This window comes from Ovis canadensis, chromosome 3 (assembly GCF_042477335.2).
Source record: "Ovis canadensis isolate MfBH-ARS-UI-01 breed Bighorn chromosome 3, ARS-UI_OviCan_v2, whole genome shotgun sequence".
NCBI lineage: Eukaryota > Metazoa > Chordata > Mammalia > Artiodactyla > Bovidae > Ovis > Ovis canadensis.
This window is the reverse complement of record NC_091247.1, coordinates 30801044-30824011: the sequence shown is the minus strand read 5'-3', so window position 1 is coordinate 30824011 and position 22968 is coordinate 30801044. Positions and strand designations below refer to the sequence as shown.

The window sequence follows — 22968 nt, the reverse complement described above, 5'->3', positions numbered from 1 at the left end:
CAGGTCTGGGCTCCTCACTTGGGCCAGTGCTCCCGCAGTGTAGCCTGTGTAGCCACCACCCAAGGGACACAGATACCCTGAATTTCCAACTTCACCCAGGCTGCATGGGACCTGGCTCCTTTGTGCCTATAGCAGGTAAAGCCAAACCCTGGCTAAAGGGTGAAAAATTCACAATGAAGAAACCAGATCTGATTTATTTATTTACTCTCAATTGATGTCTTGGGCTTCCTTGGTGATTCATGGTAAAGAATCTGCCTGCAATGCAGGAGACTAGTGTTCAATTCCTACGTTGGGAAGACCCCCTGAAGAAGGGAAGTGCTACCCACTCCAGTATTCTGGCCTGGAGAATTCCTTGGACAGAGGAGGCTGACCTGTCTACAATCTGTGGGGTTGCAAAGAGTCAGATATGACTGACTGACCTTTACTTCACTTCAGTGTCTTAAATCATCCTGGAATCGAGCTCTACAATTTTGCTCTTCCAAAAAAGGTGAAGTGAGAATATGAGAAGATGCTCTCTCACTGTAGAGGTTGGGTGGCTGCAAAACTTGAGTCCTGGGGGCTGTGGGATCTGTAGTCCAAGTGCCTTTTACCCAAACCCAGGCTGTGACTGGGGGCTACTATGAGACAGAGGGCCTTTGTCACTTCGTAATTCACTGTCCATCTATCCTTCTCTGCTGGCAGGACCATGAAGACACACGTGTCCAATTATGAGGATGCTCCAGGAAGTTGTCAGGCAGTGCCTGTAAAACTTTCCATGTACCTATGAAACACCTGGGTATCAAGATTCTGCCTTTCTTTCTTTTTATATTAAAAAAATCTATTTATTTACTTATTGGCTATGCTGGATCTTCCCTGTTGGTGGGCTTTTCTCTAGTTGTGGTGAGCAAGGGCTCTTGCAGTGCGTGGACATCTCATTGCAGTGGCTTCTCTTGTTGCAGAGCAGGGGCTCTAGGTACTTGGGCTTCAGTAGTTGCAGCACATAGCTCAGTAGCTGTGGCTCCCAGGCTCTGGAGCTCAGGCTCAGTAGTTGTGGTTCCCAGGTTTAGTTGTTCCATGGTGTATGGGATCTTCTTAGATCAAGGATTGAACCCATGTCTCCTGCACTGACAGGCAGATTCTTTGCCACTGGCCACCAGGGAAGCCCAAAGATCCTGCATTTCTAACTAAACTCCTGGTGAGGTTGATGCTGCCCGGAGGACCCCACCTGAGTAGGAGGGTCCGATGGGTCATGCCACCAGTGGAGTGATATTTGGACAAACAGTGCTTCTGTGCAGCTCCCTAGAGCCTGCCATGGAGGCTGGAAGAATCTGTGATGAGAAGGGTCTGAGTGTCGTCTCAGGAAGAAGAAAATGTCCGGGAGGATGGTTGCCCGGGGCCTGCGAAGAACACCCTTCTTGGGCCTCCATCTATTTACCTTGACTTTGTGCTTTCCATCTTTGCTTTTACAAATTAGGAAAAAGTACAAGTGTTAGTAGCTCAGTCAGCTCTTTGTGATACCCTGGACTGTGATCCACCAGGCTCCTCTGTCCATGTAATTCTCCCCGCAAGAATACTGGAGTGGGTTGCCATTCCCTTCTTGAGGGGATATTCCCCACCCAGGAATCAAACTGGGTCTGTATTGCAGGTGGATTGTTTACCTTCTGAGCCACCAGGGAAGCCCTGGAGGGGCCTCATTATACCTCACATCTGAGCTAGGCATTTAGACCAATCTGAGAGTATAAGCAAACTGGCAGAAGGCATCTGATAGAAAGCCCAGCTGCGGGGTAGGGGGCTGGAGTACATCCTCAGCCCTTTGCTCCCTACCAGGCATCTCAGGTCAAAGCCTAGCTCAGCCTGGTCCTCCTCATCCTCTTGGGATACAGAGGAGGAGGAGGCCTCCACCCTTGAAGAGGCTTGGCTTCTTGTATCCTGACACGTGCATGTTTTCTGTTTTATAGGAAGAAATGTGTCTTGGCTGGAGGCCCACGTTTCGTTCCAGCACATCCTTTTTACCAAAAGAGCGGTCCCTGGAGCTGCCAACAGTGTTTACGAGAAAGCTATCCAACAATACTTTGGATCTGGGAGCGTGGCCTGACCACAGACGTGGCCTTCCCCACCCTGAGAACCATCCATCAGGAAGCCTGGCGCATGGTATAGTGTCTTTATTTCTACTCCAAAATGTAAAAAATGTAAAGCTGGTTTCTTTCTTTCTTTTTTTCTTTCCAGCTGGGAAAACTCCTGTCAGTGGATGCAGTGTCCTTTCCAGATTCAATATTATGCAAACTGCATATCGGCAAATGGAGTAAACAAATATGTCCATGGAGCCTCCCGATGCGTGGAGAGACGGGGCTGGGAGAGATGGGCCTGTCCCAGAACAGAGATGCAGACCCCCCGGTCTGCGTGGGAGCTGCTCAAACTGCCGCTCAGCCGGCTCTGTCACCGTCTCTCTCCTTCAGAACAGAGTCTGAGAGACTGGGATGATGGGCCAATCGCACGATGGATGCCCAGCAGCAGGGGCATCGCTGAAGTCACAAACAGACCTAGGGTAGCTGCAGGCCAGATTGGAGCTCTCATCGACTGGGGCGGGGGGTTCACCACCCAGCTAGTCGTGTGCTGGCTCTAAGCCCCACCCTCTTCAGGCCCACCCAGGGGAAGGCAGAGAAGTTGAGTTTTCATCTCCATCTCCCTTGTCTGGCTGGCTGGGCAGGAGGCAGTACCCCACATGGCGTGTTTCTGGCAGAGAGACCTTGGTCAAGTCCCTATCGAACCATGGGCTTTAGTTTCCAGGTGTGCAGAGTTTTAATATAGGTGTGATGGGTCTGGGCTGTCTTCAGTTCTGCACTTCTAGAGTGCAGGATGCTTCTGTGTGATGCCAGGTCCCAACATGCTCCCGTGGCAATAACTCAGGGAGATTAAGTGCCTTTTAAATGTTCCCTTCTAAGAAGATGAGGAAACAGATTTAAGGGGATTAGACTGTCCTATTGAAAGGTGGGCAGAGAGTAAGTGGAAAAGCTAGCATTTAGACCTAGGCCGTCTTTTCAGAAATCCCATACTGTCTTTTTTTTGCAAAAAGGGCATCGTGCTTCCACAAACACCTGTGCGTTCAGAAACCAACCCCACAAACAAACAAAACCAAGGGACAAGGAGCACCCAAAGGGTCCATCGTCAAAGTCAGAAATGAAATTTTTATCCAACTCTCCATGTATCACCTCCCCTGCCCTGGCTGGTTGAATGTTTTCTCCTGTGGCTCTGTCCTCTTTGTCTATGATGGGGTAACGGTGGGGACAGGAGAGGTGAGAAGCTGCCTGTATGCCCTTTTGGGTGAGCTGTATTTCCCACATTTGTTTGGGTTTTTTTGTGGGGGAAGCAGAAATTGACATGTCCTATGCTGGTTTACAATGAAGCAAGGGTCCCTTCTCACCATTAACTACCCCATGGAGTTCAGTGTCACAGAAACAGTTGCTCAGGCAGACTAGGTTCAGTTGCTACCAAATACACTTGAAGTCTCAGAATTACTGAGAACAAAGATTTGCAGCCATGCTCTCTGGATCCCTGATAAATCAGGCATGTCTGTCCATATTGTTTCAGAAGGGAGGGGAGTTCTCAGGTATTCAGAGGAAATGGCCCTGTACCCAGTTTCATGTCCCGAACCAGGGTCCCTGGTGCCTGGGATGCCGTATTGCTGAGCAGATGGCAGTGTCACAGGCATGCTTCTGGTGGAGAAAAGATGGAGATAAAACCGCATACCCCCTCATTTTGACAGCTTTGGAAAGTCTCTGCCAGCTCTTCCAGAGAAGGTGCTGGGGTGGGAGGTCACTTAGGGCACAGGAAGAACAACCCAGGCCAGAGCTTCATGTGTTCAGCAGGTTGTGGATAAATTGGTTATCTGTGATCCGATTTCTGGCACCTAGCATATATCTGATATTTCATGTGGGTTTTGGTCATTTTTTTAATTTTTAAAAATTAGAGTATAATTGCTTTACAGTATTGCGTTAGTTTCTGCTGTACAGCAGTGTGAATCAGTGATAAGTATATATGTATCCCCTCCCTCTTGAGGGTTTTTATTACTGACTTGAGAAGTTTTCAAATATTTCCTCTTTGTAGAGTCTTATTAACTTCATTCTTCCTGGTGGGAAAGTAGAGAAATAAATTAACCAAAATATTCTTTGACCAATCACTGTGGCCCATTCGGTGACTAGATGTCCCAAGAATATCCCAGGTAATGCATTTGGAGGGTTACTGTCAGCCTCACTGTTTTCCTTCTCCGTCTCTCACTCTCAACCCTTCTGAAATACAGGAGAGGGACCCTCCTAACAGGATTATGCCAATGAATGTATAAGTGGTTACTATGCACAGCTGGTACACTTACTTGCCTCACTGTACTGCCAAAGTCTGTGGTCTTTTGCATCTTTTTTGTGGCTTGCCATGGCAGAATATGTGGTGAGTGTGCCCTACTCTGCTGTATGTTAGCTGCTTGGAGATAGATGGCTTTTCAACTCTGTGTCCATGCCTCTCCCATGCACACAGCATGTGGAAGACATATTCTGAGGTAAATGACCCTCCATGGTCCCTGTCTCCTATTCATGTCCTGTATTGTACCTTCCCTTTGAGTGTGGGGGGACCAGAGTAGCTTCTAACCAATTGAATATGGCAAAATAAGGAATGTAATTCCTATGATGACATCGCATTATACCAGACTTTGTCTTACTAGTGAATTCATTCACTGTTTTGATCAAGGAAGTGGTCATGTTGGGAAAGTCCTCATGGGCTTCTCTGTATGGTGGGCGACCTTTAAGAGCTCAGGGCAGCCTCCAACCATTAGCCATCAAAAATTGGGGCTCTCAGTCCTACAGCCACAGGAAATAAATTCTCCTAGTAATCTGAGCGTGGAGTCAGGTTCTTCCCCATTCAAACTTTTGGATGAGAACACTGCCTGGTTAAAACCTCAAATGCAGCCTTATGAGATCCTGAGCAGATGACTCAGCTAAGCCACACCCAGACTCTTGACCTGCAGCAATAGTCAGATAATAAATGTATACTGTTTAAAGTTGCCAAGTTTGTGATAATGTTATGCAGTTGTTAAAAATGGATATCTCACACTCAGAATTTCCTGGCCACATGCATTGTGAGAGCAATTCAGTGCTGTTCCTCTGAAACCTCCTGTCTGTCATCTGAGACATGACCTCTGTGCACTCTTGAAAATGAGAACTAGGTGATTTCCCGGAGAGTAACAACAAATACCCCTGGACTTAGGTTGATAGTTGTTAACATCTGTGTCTATAGCTGATGTCTTTCTGGAATTCCAGACCCTAATGCCTGCTCATATATCTTTACTTGGTAGTTACCCTTCAAAATAAAAATGTCCCAAACTCAACTCTTCATCTTCCAAATAATTTTCTACTTCTCCACTGCTTCTTTTTTGCCTTAAGAAAAGGCACACCACCCTCATCACTGTAGATCCTCACATCTTCCCAAAAGTTCCCTTGGCATGGCCCTCAGATCAGAGTCCCAACTTTATGTTTGGGGCAGAGAGACAATGCAAGGATCTGTAATCTCTGGGCCTTTGTAAATTGTCCCTTGGGCTTCCAGGGGTGTGGGTGGGTGGTGGAGGCATTGTCCTCATCTCCAGGGCCAAAATGCTTCTTTCATCTGGAAGGCAAAAAGTCCGAAGCTCCAGGCCAGGATAATAAACCAGACAAATTGAAAAGGCATTGAGTCCTGGAGGCTCTCAGGGTTTTTCTCAGGTTTGTTCCAAGCAGTCCTATATTCTCTGCCAGGTATATGTGACTCCCTTCCTTGCCTTTCCAGTCTATTAAATCTATAAGCTATTAAGAATTCAGAGAAACTATATACAAATTTCATCCTATATTAAATGACACTAAAGTTAACATCCAAAGTTACCAAAAGATTTATTTGATAGGGAACATTCTCACATCCTTAAAGTCTCAGTGTAGGTGCAACCATCCTTGACAGGTATAGGTTAACATGCCCCTCTGTCTCAGCAATATTTGTCAAGATGAAGAGTCCTACCAGTTGCATTGTCAAATGCTTCTAATGAAAAGGGTATATCTTTTCAGATATGAAAAGGCAGAGGTGCAGAAACAGACGCCGTGCATTTCCCTGCAAGAGTGATACAAGATGACTGAGAAATGTCATCTGAGAGAAGGGGAAGGACCAGCTCTACATTAAAAAGGTAAAGAAATGGAAGAAAAACAAATCATGAAGTCAGTGTGTAATTATAGTGGATGCATGCATTGTGTTTTATAATGCCACCTGACCTGCCTCTTGAGAAATCTGTATGCAGGTCAGGAAGCAAGAGTAACTGGACATGGAACAACAGACTGGTTCCAAATAGGAAAAGGAGTACGTCAAGGCTGTATATTGTCACCCTGCTTATTTAACTTATATGCAGAGTACATCATGAAAAATGCTGGGCTGGATGAAGCACAAGTTGGAGTCAAGATTGCTGGGAGAAATATCAGTAACCTAAGATATGCAGATAACACCACCCTTATATATTCTTTGCAGCCAAAGATGGAGAAGCTCTATACAGTCAACAAAAACAAGACTGGGAGCTGACTGTGGCTCAGATCATGAACTCCTTATTGCCAAATTCAGACTTAAATTGAAGAAAGCAGGGAAAACTGCTAGACCATTCAGGTATGACCTAAGTCAAATCCCTTATAATTATACAGTGGAAGTGAGAAATAGATTTAAGGGTCTAGATCTGATAGATAGAGTGCCTGATGAACTATGGAATGAGGTTCGTGACATTGTACAGGAGACAGGGATCAAGACCATCCCCATGAAAAAGAAATGCAAAAACGCAAAATGGCTGTCTGGGGGGGCTTACAAATGGCTGTGAAAAGAAGAGAGGCGAAAAGCAAAGGAGAAAAGGAAAGATATAAGCATCTGAATGCAGAGTTCCAAAGAATAGCAGGAAGAGATAAGAAAGCCTTCTTCAGAGATCAATGCAAAGAAATAGAGGAAAACAACAGAATGGGAAAGACTAGAGATCTCTTTAAGAAAGTTAGAGATACCAAGGGAACATTTCATGCAAAGATGGGCTCGATAAAGGACAAAAATGGTATGGACCTAACAGAAGCAGAAGATATTAAGAAGAGGTGGCAAGAATACACGGAAGAACTGTACAAAAAAGATCTTCATGACCCAGATAATCATGATGATGTGATCACTAATCTAGAACCAGACATCCTGGAATGTGAAGTCAAGTGGGCCTTAGAAAGCATCACTACGAACAAAGCTAGTGGAGGTGATGGAATTCCAGTTGAGCTGTTTCAAATCCTGAAAGATGATGCTGTGAAAGTGCTGCACTCAATATGCCAGCAAGTTTGGAAAACTCAGCAGTGGCCACAGGACTGGAAAAGGTGAGTTTTCATTCCAATTCCAAAGAAAGGTAATGCCAAAGAATGCTCAAACTACTGCACAATTGCACTCATCTCACACGCTTGTAAAGTAATGCTCAAAATTCTCCAAGCCAGGCTTCAGCAATATGTGAACCGTGAACTCCCTGATGTTCAAGCTGGTTTTAGAAAAGGCAGAGGAACCAGAGATCAAATTGCCAACATCTGCTGGATCATGGAAAAAGCAAGAGAGTTCCAGAAAAACATCTATTTCTGCTTTATTGACTATGCCAAAGCCTTTGACTGTGTGGATCACAATAAACTGTGGAAGATTCTGAAAGAGATGGGAATACCAGACCACGTAACCTGCCTCTTGAGAAATCTGTATGCAGGTCAGGAAGCAACAGTTAGTACTGGACATGGAACAACAGACTGGTTCCAAATAGGAAAAGGAGTACGTCAAGGCTGTATATTGTCACCCTGCTTATCTAACTTATATGCAGAGTACATCATGAGAAACGCTGGGGTGGAAGAAACACAAGCTGGAATCAAGATTCCCGGGAGAAATATCAATCACCTCAGATATGCAGATGACACCACCCTCATGGCAGAAAGTGAAGAGGAACTAAAAAGCCTCTTGATGAAAGTGAAAGAGGAGAGTGAAAAAGTTGGCTTAAAGCTCAACATTTAGAAAATGAAGATCATGGCATCTGGTATCATCACTTCATGGGAAATAGATGGGGAAACAGTGGAAACAGTGTCAGACTTTGTTTTTTTGGGCTCCAAAATCCCTGCAGATGGTGACTGCAGCCATGAAATAAAAGACGCTTACTCCTTGGAAGAAAAGTTATGACCAACCTAGATAGTGTATTCAAAAGCAGAGACATTACTTTGCCAACTAAGGTCTGTCTAGTCAAGGCTATGGTTTTTCCAGGAGTCATGTATGGATGTGAGAGTTGCACTATAAAAAAAGCTGAGTGCCGAAGAATTGATGCTTTTGAACCGTGGTGTTGGAGAAGTCTCTTGAGATTCCCTTGGACTGCAAGGAGATCCAACCAGTCCATCCTAAAGGAGGTCAGTCCTGAGTGTTCCTTGGAAGGACTGATGTTGAAGCTGAAACTCCAATCCTTTGGCTACCTGATGCAAAGAACTGAGTCACTGGAAAAGACCCTGATGTTGGGAAGGATTGAAAGCAGGAGGATAAGGGGACGCCAGAGGATGAGATCGTTGGACGGCATCACCGACTCAATTGAGATGAGTTTGAGTAAACTCCAGGAGTTGGCGATGGATAGGGAGGCCTGGCATGCTGCAGTCAGACATGACTGAGTGACTGAACTTCTGAACTGAATTCAGTGCTTGGATGATTAAGCAAAGAAACATCAGGATAGGAAACCTAAGATGGAGCCAGAAGCAAGGTCATTGCTGAACCTCTATGCTGTGAGCTCCACCATTCTTGATGGATGTGGATATTGGGTCCTCGGCAGCCACTGCAGACCAGCAGTCTGGTGAGTCCTGCAACTTGTTTAGTTATGGACAAGATGGGCACCAGTGCAAACCCGTGTTCTCTGAGAACATCTTTGCTTCTTTCCTAAATGGTTGTCAAAGGAGAAGCTAAAACCACTTTAAACTATTTGTTTATAAAAATGTCTTACATTTTATGTGCAATTTATTCTTGAGTATATTATATATTTTGTGGACATTTGAGATTTATTTTCCCATTTTATTCTCTGTCTGATGCTGGCATAGAAAGTAGTCATTAATTTCTAAATAATTATTTTTAAAAATGTCTAATAACTTCTCATCTACACAGTCATCTAATCCTCAGACAGTAATAATTGCACCGTCTTATTTCTTGTGACTAAAGATTTTTTCTTTTCTTTTACCATATTACACTGTCTAGAAGAGCACTACCGAATAGAAATATAACACTTCGTAAAAGAAAGTAAACAGAAACATGAAAAATTACTTCAATAATACATTATTTTTTTAAAAAAGTTTTGTTGAGGTATAGTTGATTCACAATGTTGCATTAGTTTCAGATGTACAGCAAAGTGAATCTGTTACATGTATATCCAATTTTTTAAGATTCTTTTCCAACATAGACTGTTATAGATTATTGAGTAGAGATCCCTGTGCTTATTAAGTCCTTATTAGTGATCTATTTATATATATTAGTGCATATATGTCAATCCCAATCTCCCAATGTATCGTTCCCCCCTTACCCTTACCCCTTCATAATCATAAATTCATTTTCTACATCTGTAGCTCTGTTTGTTTTGTATTAGATAAGTTCATTTGTACCCTTTTTTCTCAGATTCTATATATGTGATGTCGCATGATATTTGTCTTTCTCTCTCTGACTTACTTCACTCAGTATGACAACCTAGTTCTGTCTATGTTGCTGTGAATGGTATTATTTCATTCTTTTTGTGGCTAAGATTCCATTGTGTAAGAATGGCTAATTATCCATCCTTCTGTTGATGGTCATTTAGGTTGCTTTCATGTCCTGGCTATTGTATTGCAAATAGTGCTTCAGTGAACACTGGGGTGCATGTATCTTTTCACAGTATGTTTTTTTCTGGATATATGCCCAGGATTGGGATTGCTGGATCATATGGTAGTTCTACTTTTAGTTTTTGAAGGCACCTCCATACAGTTCTCCATAGTGGCTGTACCAGTTTACATTTCCACCAACAGTGTAGGAGGGTTCCCTTTTCTCCACACCCTCTCCAGCATTCATTGTTTGTAGATTTTTGATGACGGCCATTCTGACCAGTATGGAGTGATACCTCGTTGTAGTTTTGATTTGCACTTCTTAATAATAAGTGATTTTAACATCTCCTCATGTACTTTTAACCATCTGTGTATGTTCTTTGGAGAAATGTCCACTTAGATCTTCCACCCATTTGATTGGGCTGTTGAGGGTTTTTTTGTTGTTCTTAAACAGCATGAGCTATTTCTATGTTTTAGAGATTAATTTCTTGTCAGTTTCTTCGACCCAGAATAAAATTTAAACCTAAATAAATATAAAAATTAAAAATTAGCTATTTTACACTCTTTAAAAAATACTAAGTGTTCAAATTCTGGCATGTATTTTATAGTTACAAAATACCTCAATTCAGATGAGCCCTATTTCAAGTGCTCAGTAACCATATGTGGCTAATGGCTGTCATTTTGGATCGGTCTAGAACTTCTAGAATATGATAAACAGTGACCACGGTTGCAAGCAGCCTTGTCTTATTATTTCCTGTTGAATAGGAATATCATTTATTAATAACTATCTATTATTGCCATTTGGCTTGGGGTTCCCTGGTGGCTCACTGGTAAAGAGTCTGCCTGCGACACAGTGGAAGTGAATTCGATCCCTGAATTAGGAAGGTGCCCTGGAGGAGGGAGTGGAAACCCACTCCAGTATTCTTGCCAGGAAAATCCCATGGCAGAGGAGCCTGGTGGGCTAGGCTATGGAGTCGAAAAGAGTTGGGTATGACTGAATGACATCACACATGCACACATTGCCATTTGGCTTGGGACGATTTTTTTTTATCATATCAAGAACAATCATCCACTTCTAGCTTATGAAATATTTTTGTTGTGGTGGTTGGTGATATACATTAGAAATGCTATTGAAGTCACCTACTCATTTTTTAAGAAGCTATGTTATTTTTTCTCCTTTGGTTTAGTGATATGATGCTTTAAAATTTCCCCTAATATTTAGCTATCTCTGCATTCCTGAAATAATCATTACTTAGTGATGGAACACACTTCTTTTTACTTGGCAGGATTTGGTTTGCTTTGGTTTCACTTCATCAGGTCATCTTGCATTTCACAAAGTCAGACTTTCCCTTGAAAAACAGAATGACTAATAATAGTAGACAGACACAGGTGGGCCTCGGACTGAGTGAGAGAAGGACTGCTTTTTCTCCTGAGGGCCAGGAAGCTGAGTGTGTGGGGCAGGATGTCCAGGCAGGGTGTGCAGCTGAGTCTGGAGGCTCCTGGACTCAGTCACCTGGGCCCCATGCAAGTTCCTTAGGGAAAGTAGCAAGTGCAGGAGAAACGTACCACGTAAAGAAATGGCAGCCTTGGGAGCTCAGTGTTGAATGATGTGGAACCACAACTGCAAACATCATACTGGGATAGAGCCGTGTCCCCTTCCTTCTCTGCATCCTGAGAAGTCCTGGGGGACTAGCCTGGGTGGTGCATGCCTCATGCACTTCCATGCTTGTGACAGTGGCCCAGGAGCTTGGACCAGTTGGTGCTCCTGGACCAACTAGTTGGTATCTGGACCATTGATGAGCTCTGGTCCATGGCCAAGGATAAACTGTTTCTGGGTCACATTTCCGCCAAATTCTGTATCTGTGTGATCTGAGAATAATAGCAGTACACTTGGCCCTCTGGTGGACTGGTCAGATTTCCTAGCACTTTTTCTGTAAAGCTAGTAACCAGGACTCTTTGCACGGAGTAAGTATCCTTAAGCTTCTTGGAATTTTCATGAACGTATTGCCCAGAGAGAAAGAAAAAGAGATATTTTTATCATGAGGGGATAAATACTTAGTAATGATTCAACCTTGACTATTGAAACATAACTGTATTAGTTTGCTAGGGCTGTCAGAACAAATCCCACATCTGGGTAGATAGAACAAAAGAAATTTATCTTACGGTTGTGTAGGTTCTCAGTCTCAGACCCAGGTGTTGGCAGAGCTGATTTCTTTCCTTGGCTCCCTCCTCACTGTGTTCTCATGCAAACTTTACTCTGTGTGTTTGTGTGTTCACACCTTCTTGTCTTATACTTGGTTGGCCAGAAAATTCATTTGGGATTTTCATAAGACATGATGGAAAATCCTAAACAAACTTTTTGGCCAGCCCAGTACTTATCAGAACACCAGTCATCTTGGATCAGGGCCCACGCTTGTAACCTTATTTTAACTTAATTACCTCTTTAAAGACCCTGTGTCCAAATACAGTCAAATTCTGAGGTATTGAGGGTTCCAACATATGAATTTGGAGGGACACATCAGCATATAACAAGACTATTTTTTTTTTAATCACCAAGTTGAAAACATAAAAAAAATCATTTATCAAAGCCTTTGGCTTCCATAGTCAAATGAAATCAGACTGTAGTTTTCTTTTTGAGTGAATTCTCCTTTGCCAAAGTTTAGATCAGTGTTAACAAACTTCTTCAAATAGTTGAGAAACTTTCATCTTTTTTAATATGCTGTGTACTAGTTTGTACAGGCCCACAAGGAATGCTCTGAAACCCTTGGGACCAGATATATTTCAGAATTCAGAACCTTTGGCTTTTTAGAAAGGTGATAAATGACATATTCCATGTATTGCATGTCACACCCAGTGGGATCTGGGATATCAGAGCATAATAAAGCACGTGTACTACTTCATACCATGACATGAAAACAGTAATTGGAATGATTATTATATACATGTATGTTGGAGAAGGCAATGGCACCCCATTCCAGTACTCTTGCCTGGAAAATCCCATGGACGGAGGAGCCTGGTGGGCTGCAGTCCATGGGGTCGCAAAGAGTCGGACATGACTGAGCGACTTCACTTTGATTTTTCACTTTCATGCATTGGAGAAGGAAATGGCCACCCACTCCAGTATTCTTGCCTAGAGAATCCCAGGGATGGGGGAGCCTGGTGGGCTGCCATCTGTGGGGTTGCACAGAGTCAGACACGATTGAAGCAACTTAGCAGCATACATATATACACACACACATATATATAACCTATTGAACGCTTTAAGATTTGCTTATAATTATTGAACTATTTGGACTGTTTGTTTAATGAATCAATTTTGGTGATTTATAGATTTTCTAGAAACTCTCCTAGTGATTTTCAAATATACTAACAGGGCTGACATAGTACTCATTTAGCTCTTAAAAAAGTAAACTTCATATTTATGGTTAAATCACATTTTTATTCTTAACCATTTTCCACTTAATTGTATCCACTATATATTTTTCTGCTTCTTTTAAGTCAGTACTTGGAGTAATTTACCCATTGTTGGAGATTTCTTTCTAATAAACATAATTTATAATATTATCTTTATCACATTCTTACACAACCTTTCCTCCTATTATGTTCTCTTTCTGACACCTTGAGGTAGATGCTTAGCTTCTCTATTTTATTTCTTTATGAAGCAAGTAAATTGAGTCTCAGAGTTTTTCTCTGAGTGCTACTTCAGTCTCATTCCATCCTTTGGTATGCAGCTGAGGAAGCAGCTGAGGCCAGTGGCTCCATGCTTCCTGATCCTGTCTCTCCCTCAAAACTTCAAAACTGTCCTCCTCAAAACTTGCCACTATTGATTTCCCTTTTCTTTCCTATTCGTCCATCCTCTTACTTTGTGACTCTTTCCATTGGCCTTTTTAAAAATACAAATTTATTTATTTTAATTAGGGGCCAATTACTTTACAATAGTGTATTGGTTTCACCATATATCAACATGAATCCGCAATCCCACTGCTGGGCATACACACCGAGGAAACCAGAATTGAAAGAGACACATGTACCCCAATGTTCATTGCAGCGCTGTTTATAATAGCCAGGACATGGATGCAACCTAGATGGCCTTTTCTTTTAAACAAAAGGAACAGAATCTAATTTTCTTCTATTAAAAGCCCAAAGAAGCCAAAGCCTTCTCTTGAACCTGTCCTCCCTCCTTTTGCAGATGAAATGTCAGGAGATGTGAGCACAGTGATTGGTTAGGTTGCTCCCGGAGGTGGGATGCCTGCAGGGATCACAGGGTCTAATGAGTGATAGTGTCCATGGCAGCTGAGGAGAGAGAAGTCAGTGAGATGAAGAGGACGAGGCGAAGAAATGAAGGGACCTGGGGCCCAGAGGGAGTGGGCATGATGCACCACACATTCATCAGAAGCAGTGGCTGTTTTCCATTTGGTTTGCCCTTTAGGAAAGCATGTGTGTGTTAGCGGCTCAGTTGTGTCTGATTCTTTGTGACCCCTTGGACTGTAGGCCTCTGGGCTGTTCTGTCTATGGAATTCTCCTGGCAAGATTACTGGAGTGGGTTGCCATTCCCTTCTCCAGGGGATCTTCCCAACCCGGGGATCGAACCTGGGTCTCCTGCATTGCAGGCAGATTCTTTACCGTCTGAGCCATGAGGGAACCCCTTAGGAAAGCATGGTGTGTCTTAATCCTCCTCTCTTATTTTCTATTTTCTCTTTTTTCCCCCTCCTTTTTGAAGGGGTGGTGGTGTTTTGTTGTTGGTGGTGGTTTTTTGCTATTTTCTTGCTTCTTCCATGTGGTTTGTTTTCTGATTTCCTCTTGGCAGTTTCTGTGAGCTATAAAGCCTTTTACATTCTATTCATGGTTACATTAAATAGCTTATATGTCACTTATTATCAGTGCCAGGTATATCTATGAATGTCTCTCTGTTGTCTAAGATGAAGAGAGATTCTTATTTTTAACTCTACCCTCCTCTCTTCAGTTTCCCCTGCACCTGGCCCTCCATCACCACTCTGGGCTTGTGCTGATAAACTGTTACTTTTGACTGAATTTCTTATAGCTAAATTGAATTTTTTTTAACATTATGTATATTCTGCTGGAAGGATTAACTATGACATTTGCATTCTGTTTTGTGACCACATTTGTAAAAGTAACTCATTATATAGAATTGCTTTTTAGTGTAAATGCTTTTAGTGCCTCCAGTTGAAAGGCAGGAAGGAAAGGGCTGGAGAGAAAACATTAGATGGTATTCTGGGTGAGAGACCCGGCTTCAGTCCACTGTTAAGCCTGTTGGGTGCTCACTGGGGACTTGGGAAAGATTTCTTCTTTCATCCCATCGCCCATCCTTGACCACTTCACTTACCCTGCCTGCAATGATAATGGACCTGCCTATAGTACCAGAGGTAAAAAATGATACCAATATTGGATGGCTTTCCCGGATTGTAGCCATATCAGACATCTTTTCTGAGAGGCAGAGCCCCATGGAAGTTCTCCGGCTCTCTTGCTCTGGGTTTCCTTCCTGCCCATTTTTGTTGTTGTTCTATACAAACCATAATACCCTTCCAACATAGCTTTGGGCTTAGATATTTGGCTTATGAGTGTAATTTGTCAAAGGTCAAAACATTTTCCTGGGAGCATCCAGGATGCTTTCCCACCTTTCATAGGGTTGATACATGTTTGAGAAATTTCCCAGAAACAATCTGCAGATGGGAGGTTGGCAGTGCTCTGGGTAGGGATTTCAGGGCTGTGGACACAGAAGTGATAGCCAACATTCTACATTGTCTCTATCCCAGTGGTAACCCTGCTGGTTGCAGTCCTTGTAGAGGACCCAGAAAATGTGTGGATGTACCAGATACTGAAGACATTCAGATGCTTCCCAGGGATGCCATCCGGGCCTCCATCCGAGTGTGACTGTGTTAATGAGCTCCTCTCATTCAGTCTTGAAGGCTTCTTGAGGGGTAAGGCAGCACTTTATTTTTCCCCAGAGAAAGGACTTGAGCCACAAGACATAAACTTGAGTTCAGATTTGACTCACTACATGTTAATGTTTGAGTTGTTTTCAAGAATTTAAGAAAAGTTATAGGCTTGGATCCTAGCTTGGGGGTCCTTCATGCTTACTCTTTGTGCTGAGAGAAAGAGAGAGTGTGTGTGTATGCATGGCATTTCTTTTTCATGAGCTCATGCCTGCTATTTAACTGGAGAGTTGGCGGCTGCATCTTAGAGCGATGCACTTTTAGGTGTGGTCCACAGACGAGCAGCCTCAGCCCCATTGGGGAGCTTGTTTGACATGCATATTCTCAAGTGACATGAATCAGAAACTGAGGGTAGCACCCAGCAATCTGTGTTTTAACAAATCCCCCAGGGGACATTAAAGAAAGGGAACCTCTGCCTTAAAGATAATCCTCTCTACCTTTCTCAGCCTGCACTTGAGGCACTAAGACTCCCCCAGAGCTGCTGCTGCTGCTGCTGCTAAGTCACTTCAGTCATATCCGACTCTGTGCGACCCCATAGATGGCAGCCCACCAGGCTCTTCCATGCATGGGATTTTCCAGGCAAGAGTACTGGAGTGGGGTGCCATCGCCTTCTCCGACTCCCCCAGAGGGAGAGCGATTTACCCAAGATTCCGTGTAGGGTCAGTGGCAGACCAGGGATTAGAACCCAGGTGTTAGATATGAAGACAGCTGACATCACAACTGGAATACAAGAGGTATTCAGTAATGTGATTTTTCCTTCCTCTTGCTTCTGCCCCTGCCTAGGAGCTGCAGGACATAATCAGCTAGTGATGCACTGCTGTATCTCAGTGCTTGTCTCTCTTGCTCCCTTTAATCCAGACAGAACCCAGCGAAAGGTCCCCACACGTGCTGTTAACTCACTGTGCATCCAGGAGTGAGCCACCTTGCCTGTGTCCCCATTGCGATGGTGAAGAAGTGAAGGATTGGCTGGCCTCCCCAAGATCCCTTCCAGTTCTGACTTCCTAGGGCTTCATGGCAGGCTCTGACACACACGTTTCCCTGGTCGGCTATCAGCGGCCATCTGGCAATTAGCAGTCTCTGAGGCAGCTAATCCCACTCTGAGCTGGATTAAAGCTGAAGTTTAAAACATGGAGATAGGCAGGTGATTTATGTTTGAGTCTTTGGGTCCTGCTGTCCCTGGCAGCCCAGTGATGGAGGACAGAAAAGCTGATTTGCTCCCTTATCTATCTCAGGAGGCTCAGCGAAGCCGGATCAGCTTTCCAGGGGGACAACCTGAGCTGGGGGCTGTGCTGGGCTGCAGGAGGTGCCGGGGAGCTCTGGGAGCCCAGCCCTTAGCCATCAGGGCACGGCCGGGCTGGCCGGAGGAGACTGGAGAGAGCCAGTTTCTGTGCTCAGTGCTGTATTGCTAGAAGCATGTGTGATGGGGGACCCGGGGGCCAAAGGCCAGACCATTTTGAACCAGGACTCCCAGATGCCATCAAGGGCCCTGGGGTGGCAGCCGACAAGCCCTCTGGCTCCTGTGGGGGTGCCCTCTCATTAGGCAACATGGTCAGAAACCAAACCCCTGTGTTTGTTCACAGCCTGAGGACATAATTAACTTATCTCCACAGAGGGACTTGATTACATTCCTAGCATGATCAGAATGAGAAATCTGAACCTGGAAATGCTGGTGGTGGTGGGACGTATTCACAATGGTTGGCTAAGGAGCCATTTGTTCAGCAATTGGCCGAGTAATCAGACAAATGCCTCTTTTCCTAATTGTTGATAGGAATCAGCTAGTATGGCCAAGCCAGGGACTCACACCTGAAACAACCCATTACTTAAGGTGAGCATGCCTCCAAATATGTTAGGATGATCTAACAACAGTCCACATAACTTGAGTTTAAAAACAAGTTGTGCCTGTTGTGAATTTTGTACGGAATTGGGCACAGAGGAGCATGATTTGCAGCCTGTGTTTCATGGCTGGCTTGCTACTACTCTCAGGAATTGCCTTTCACAAATATTTACTCAGGGTAGATATCTTATTGAGCACCTACTGCATGCAGCTCTGTGCCAGGAGCTGAGGAGCTGAAGCAGACAGGCTCTCTGTCCTTGAGACGTTTACTATTCGTCTTAACACAAAGTTTTATCCTGTATCCTTGAACCCTGAATTGTGCAATTTTTTCTGTAAGGGCCATGGATATTCCATTGATGGAGTGGACTGGAAAGTAACAGCTGAAACTTCCTAAGCGTTCACCTGTACTAAACATGGTGCTAAGCATCAGCCCACTTGATTCTTATACCATTTTATAAAGGAGCTGCTACTATAATCTCTGTTTTATATACAAAGAAAGGCTTCCCTGGTGGCTAAGATGGTAAAGAATCTGCCTGCAATGCAGGACACCTGGGTTCAATTCTTGGGTCGGGAAAATCCCCCGGAGAAGGGAATGGCTACCCACTTCAGTATTCTTGCCTGGGGAAACTCATAGACGGAGGACCTTGATGGGCTGCAGTCCTTGGGGTCAAAGAGTTGAACATGACTGAACAACTAAGCATCTCATACAAAGAAAACTGTGGCAGAAAACTCCATCACAATGCGAGAGTCAGACCCAGGAGGTGCACCCAGATGTGTTGGTTTGCAGAACCCATGCTTTTAACATTGAAGCTGCAGAGAGATTGGTTTACAAAGGCTGCACCTCTATCTTTAATCTCTCCTCTGCCACACCCACTGTGTGTAACTCTTCCCTCCACACACTGGTTTCTTGTAGTTACTAGAGCCCACCGAGCGCCTTCCTGTCTTCAAGTTTTTATCCCTGCTTCAAATGCTCTTGTCTTCTCTGCATAACTTTCTGCTTCCCCTTTTTCAAATCTCTGATTAAATATCCACTCTTTACAGAGAGCTCCCTTTAGCCATCTGATCTCAAATCACCCTCCCCACCTTCTTTCTTGAATCTTTTCTTATATTTTGTTTTCATAGCATTTTACCTTTATTTGAAATTATTTGTACATTTGTCCGCCTGTTTGCAGTCTGATGTTCTTACCAGATGGTAGGATGATATGGAATTCTTGGATCTTGCAGTTCTTGAAGCCCTTCCTATGGGATTTTCCAACAAGTTGGTGGGATAGGCAGTTTAGGTGCTTTTATTCCTAGTTATTTCCCAAGGATGCTGAAGTTCAGAGATTGGAATTGATTTATTCAAGGTCACACCGCATCTATGGCCGAGATAGAATTATACCGTGGATGGGCCTTCTGATGCCTGGTTCATTGCTCTTTTCCCTGCACGGAGAAGGATCCATTTCATGTGACAAGCAGTAACCAATCTCCAGGGCAATGAAAAGCAAAAAGTCACTGAATTAACTGATAACACTGAATTAAAGTTTTTCATGGGTTCTTTCACCAACTCTCCTTCTCCAACATATCATGTCAAGTGGAACAAAGTAAGATAGCCCCAGTTGATAAGAAATTTGATCTGGAGATTTGAGACAGAGCGCTAGATGAAAAAAGAAAGTATAGACAATTTTATTAATTAGTGTGCATGCTTATCTCAGTCCACAGAGTTTCAATTTGGCTACCAAAAATACCTAATAAAATAAGATGCATAGATAACAAATTGGAGCAAAAGAAGAAAGCAAAACAAGTTGGAAACAGTAAATGAAACTCCAAAATGCAAACTTAAAAGGGTAATCACCATGAACTACACACTATTTAAGTTCTAACTTTTCTAGCAGGTATTGTCAAAAAGAAAAACTTGGTTAGTTACATAATTCAAAATGCCTTTGCATAAAAAGAAAAAAAATTACTTAGGAGCAAAACAGCCATTCCATTTTCTAAATTGGAGGTTAATTTCTCTTGAAAGAAGAGCATCTAGTACAGTATTTTTCAACTTTTGTACCTGTGACTTGTTTGATAGCCTTCTGTTGTGAATTATTGATGCACAGGAAATGGATGCACCACCAACTTGGAAAATTTTGTGATCTTTACTTTCTATGGGAGCACTAAGTTGCTTCAGTCATGTCCGACTCTGTGCAACACTATGGACTGTAGCCCACCAGGGTCCTCTGTCCATGGAATTCTCCAAGCAAGAATACTGAAGTGGGTTACTGTGCTCCAGGGGATCTTCCCGACTCAGGGATCGAACCCATGTCTCTTAAGTCTCATGCATGGTCAGGTGGGTTCTTTACCACTAGAACCACCTGGGAGATTGTAGTAAAAATAGGTACTGTTTTCTTTTCTAAGTTACAACTTAAACCATCTGACTGCCCAGAGATGCTGCTAGTCACCCCTTCTATAGATCATGAATCCCTTCTCATTTCGAACCATTCACAATAATAATTAATTTAGACAAGAGTCATCAACAGATGTTGAAACTGGTGAGTGAAAATTCGATGAGGAAGAGGATGTTTGGTTAATTTCAAAGTATCTCCACTTATGAATTACAAAGGGAAAAATAGTAACTTTTCAATGGATGCCACTTTAGTGAGATGATCGAAGTTATTATCACCATTTATGAGACAAATGAGCATATGCTCCTGATACCAAGACAGATCACCTCCATGGCATTCCTGCCAAAAATGTGCAATCTGAACATAGTCATGAGGAAATAGAGACAAAACTAAGCTACTCTACAAAATACTGGCTTGTTTTCAAAAAGTGAAGGTCAGAAGAAAACAAAGATAGTGGTTCTCTTCCAGATTAAGGGAGACGGAAGAGATATGACAGCTAAATGCAATGTGTGATCCTGACTTGCACCCTGGACTAAAATTTTCTTTTGATTTCTCTTCCTTTTTTAGCTATCTCATTTTTTAAACATATAAGGGCTGTTGTTGGGGCAGTTGAACCAATTTGAATAAGGTCTATAAATTAGATAATATTAAACATTATTTTCCTGATTTTTATGTTCCCCTATTTTGTGAAAGAGTGCCCCCAAATAATATACACTGACGTTTCAGGAGTGAATGGGTATAATAAATCGGCGACTTACTCTCAAATGATCAAATACATATATATATTTAATTATATGTGGAATTTGAATGTATATAATTTATATAGATAGATATATGAAAAAGTAATAATGTAACAGCTGTAGAAAATCTAGAAAAAGGAATCTGAAGTTCTTTTTATTATTCTTGCAAGTTTTCTGTATATTTGAAACAATTTCAAAATAAGTGCTGACAACCACCCGAAGATTGATGGATTTGATTAGTTGATTTTAAGGACTCTGGCTCACAGACAGCAAGTCCACCTGTATAGGTGGGAGGCATATCTGTTGAATTGAGTGTAAACTTCAGTCACGTATTGGGCTGCATTTTCACAGACAATATTTGTCACTTCCAGGACACTTTCTTTTTAATTGACTTATTTTGTAGACTCATTCTATCTCACTATTTAGGTCCTGTCTCCAGATTTTAGTGTGAGAGAATTCCTTGTTAGCACGGAGAAATGAATGGGATTCAAAGGGGATTTAAGTATTTCTCACCTTAAAAGATCCTACTTAATTATTAGCGCCTCCACTATCTCCATATTACTGTTATTTATGTCTTGCTGGGAGGGTTTCCACAAGCATCTTTCTGTTCCTTTCATCACCTCTTTTTTTGATATATATTCTTTTCCTCTGCTTTTCCTTCCAGTTTTTGTATTTTATTTTATGCCGACAGTTTTATAAGGAATGGTTTTAATAGGTACATGTTGTAAAATGGAAATATTTTACTAGGATATTACATAAAATACACAGGAGAAACTAGGGTATAAATTATATTTTTTATAGTAAGATTTTACTGCAAATAAGTTCGCATATACAATCTTTTATTTATGATAAGAGCAAATTCTTTTTACTTATAGCTGCTTTTGAATTTGGTGCTTCAGTAAGGAAGCTTCTGTGCAGCTACATAAAAGAAGGTTCTATTTTGATGAGAAATGAATCTCTTATTTGGGGAATGTAATTTTTCCTGTTGACTTATAGAGGGAGGAAAAAGAAGAGGTGGTGTTTGCTGAGGGATGGGTTCAGTGTCAGTCTCTGCTTGGAAGAAATAGCTATGCTGTTCCCTTACACTCCTGGCAAAGGGGTGTGTGTTGTCAGCCCTCAGGGGGTCCTCAATCCCAGGGGAGCCTCACCTGCTCTTCGTCCACCACCACCACCCAGCTTACCCTCATCTTTAGTCACTTTCAGGCAAAGAGAAAAGAGTGATGAGGCCTATCCTGGTTATTTCTGGGCCCTGTGTGTGATTGGGAATACAAGACTAAGGGAATGATGCAGCCTGTCTCTCTTTCTTGCTGACTTGCAGTTTCTCTTATTGAAATAGAAAATTAACTGAAATGTAGTCTTGCCCCCTGAGAGGAGGTGTTCCTATTTTGGCAGGCCATGAAAGATGTCCTATTGGAAACTGAAACACAACGAATAAGATGCTTTAATGGCCTGCATGCAAACATTTATTGAGTTCTCTTTACAGAATTCTGCTCCTTCCCAAAGCCTCTCCTTCTTGTGATTCCCCATTTCTGTTACCGGCACCCTCTTTTTTTCTGTTCCTTAGATGAAATTAAACAACATCACATTGTGAAATGCAAGAATTCGGGAAAGGAGTTTTAAGAGAACCAGTACGTAGATGTATTTGAGTTTTAATTGCCTCTTTTTTTCCCCTTGGTCAAATTTCATGTTGTTTCTTCGACTCTCACTTTCCTTTCTTTTCTCCTTTCTCTTCCCTTTCTCTTCTACCCTTTCAACACATTCTTTGCATAAAGTGGAGAACTTACTTAAAAGATCCATCTCTGGAATTCATTTCTATGAAATGGTGCGGGCAACTTCTGCTTTTATTTTCTTTCCAGGCAAAATCAAGGTTTTGTGCAAGTCTTTTTTATGTTTGGCAGTTCAGCAAAAGGAAATTGGCATTTCTTCTCCCTTTTTGTATATCCATTTTTCCAGCCTGCTGATATGTGTACAGTTTACACCAGAAATGTTCAGTAGCTAACCAGTTAAGACCCCTGGTTTCTGTGTTCTAGTCAATTGATACCTTTGTGTTTTCTGGAGCTCTGATGGTGGAACAGTGATGAAGCTAGTCTTTCATGAACAAAAGTCTTCGTAAGCAATTTAAAAATACCATGCAAGGGAAAAAATCAATTTTAAAATTGCCAGAATTCTATTTCTCTAATAAACTGACCTTTGCTGCTATCAGGTTCACAGGTCTTTGTCAAATATGCACATACA

General features: G+C 42.6%; 1 long non-coding RNA gene across 6 annotated transcripts in view; it reads left to right on the top strand.

The window, feature by feature from the left end:
• The window catches only part of LOC138436702 (uncharacterized), a 480161-nt gene that overhangs the window by 388522 nt on the left and 68671 nt on the right, over positions 1 to 22968 (top strand). For 5 of the 6 annotated variants that reach the window (XR_011255537.1, XR_011255535.1, XR_011255534.1 and 2 more), the window contains 3 exons: positions 1938 to 2130; positions 6057 to 6172; positions 6508 to 6639. This is a non-coding gene — a long non-coding RNA (uncharacterized lncRNA). The remainder of the gene's footprint in view (positions 1 to 1937; positions 2131 to 6056; positions 6173 to 6507; positions 6640 to 22968) is intronic. The other variant, XR_011255539.1, reaches the window with a different exon arrangement.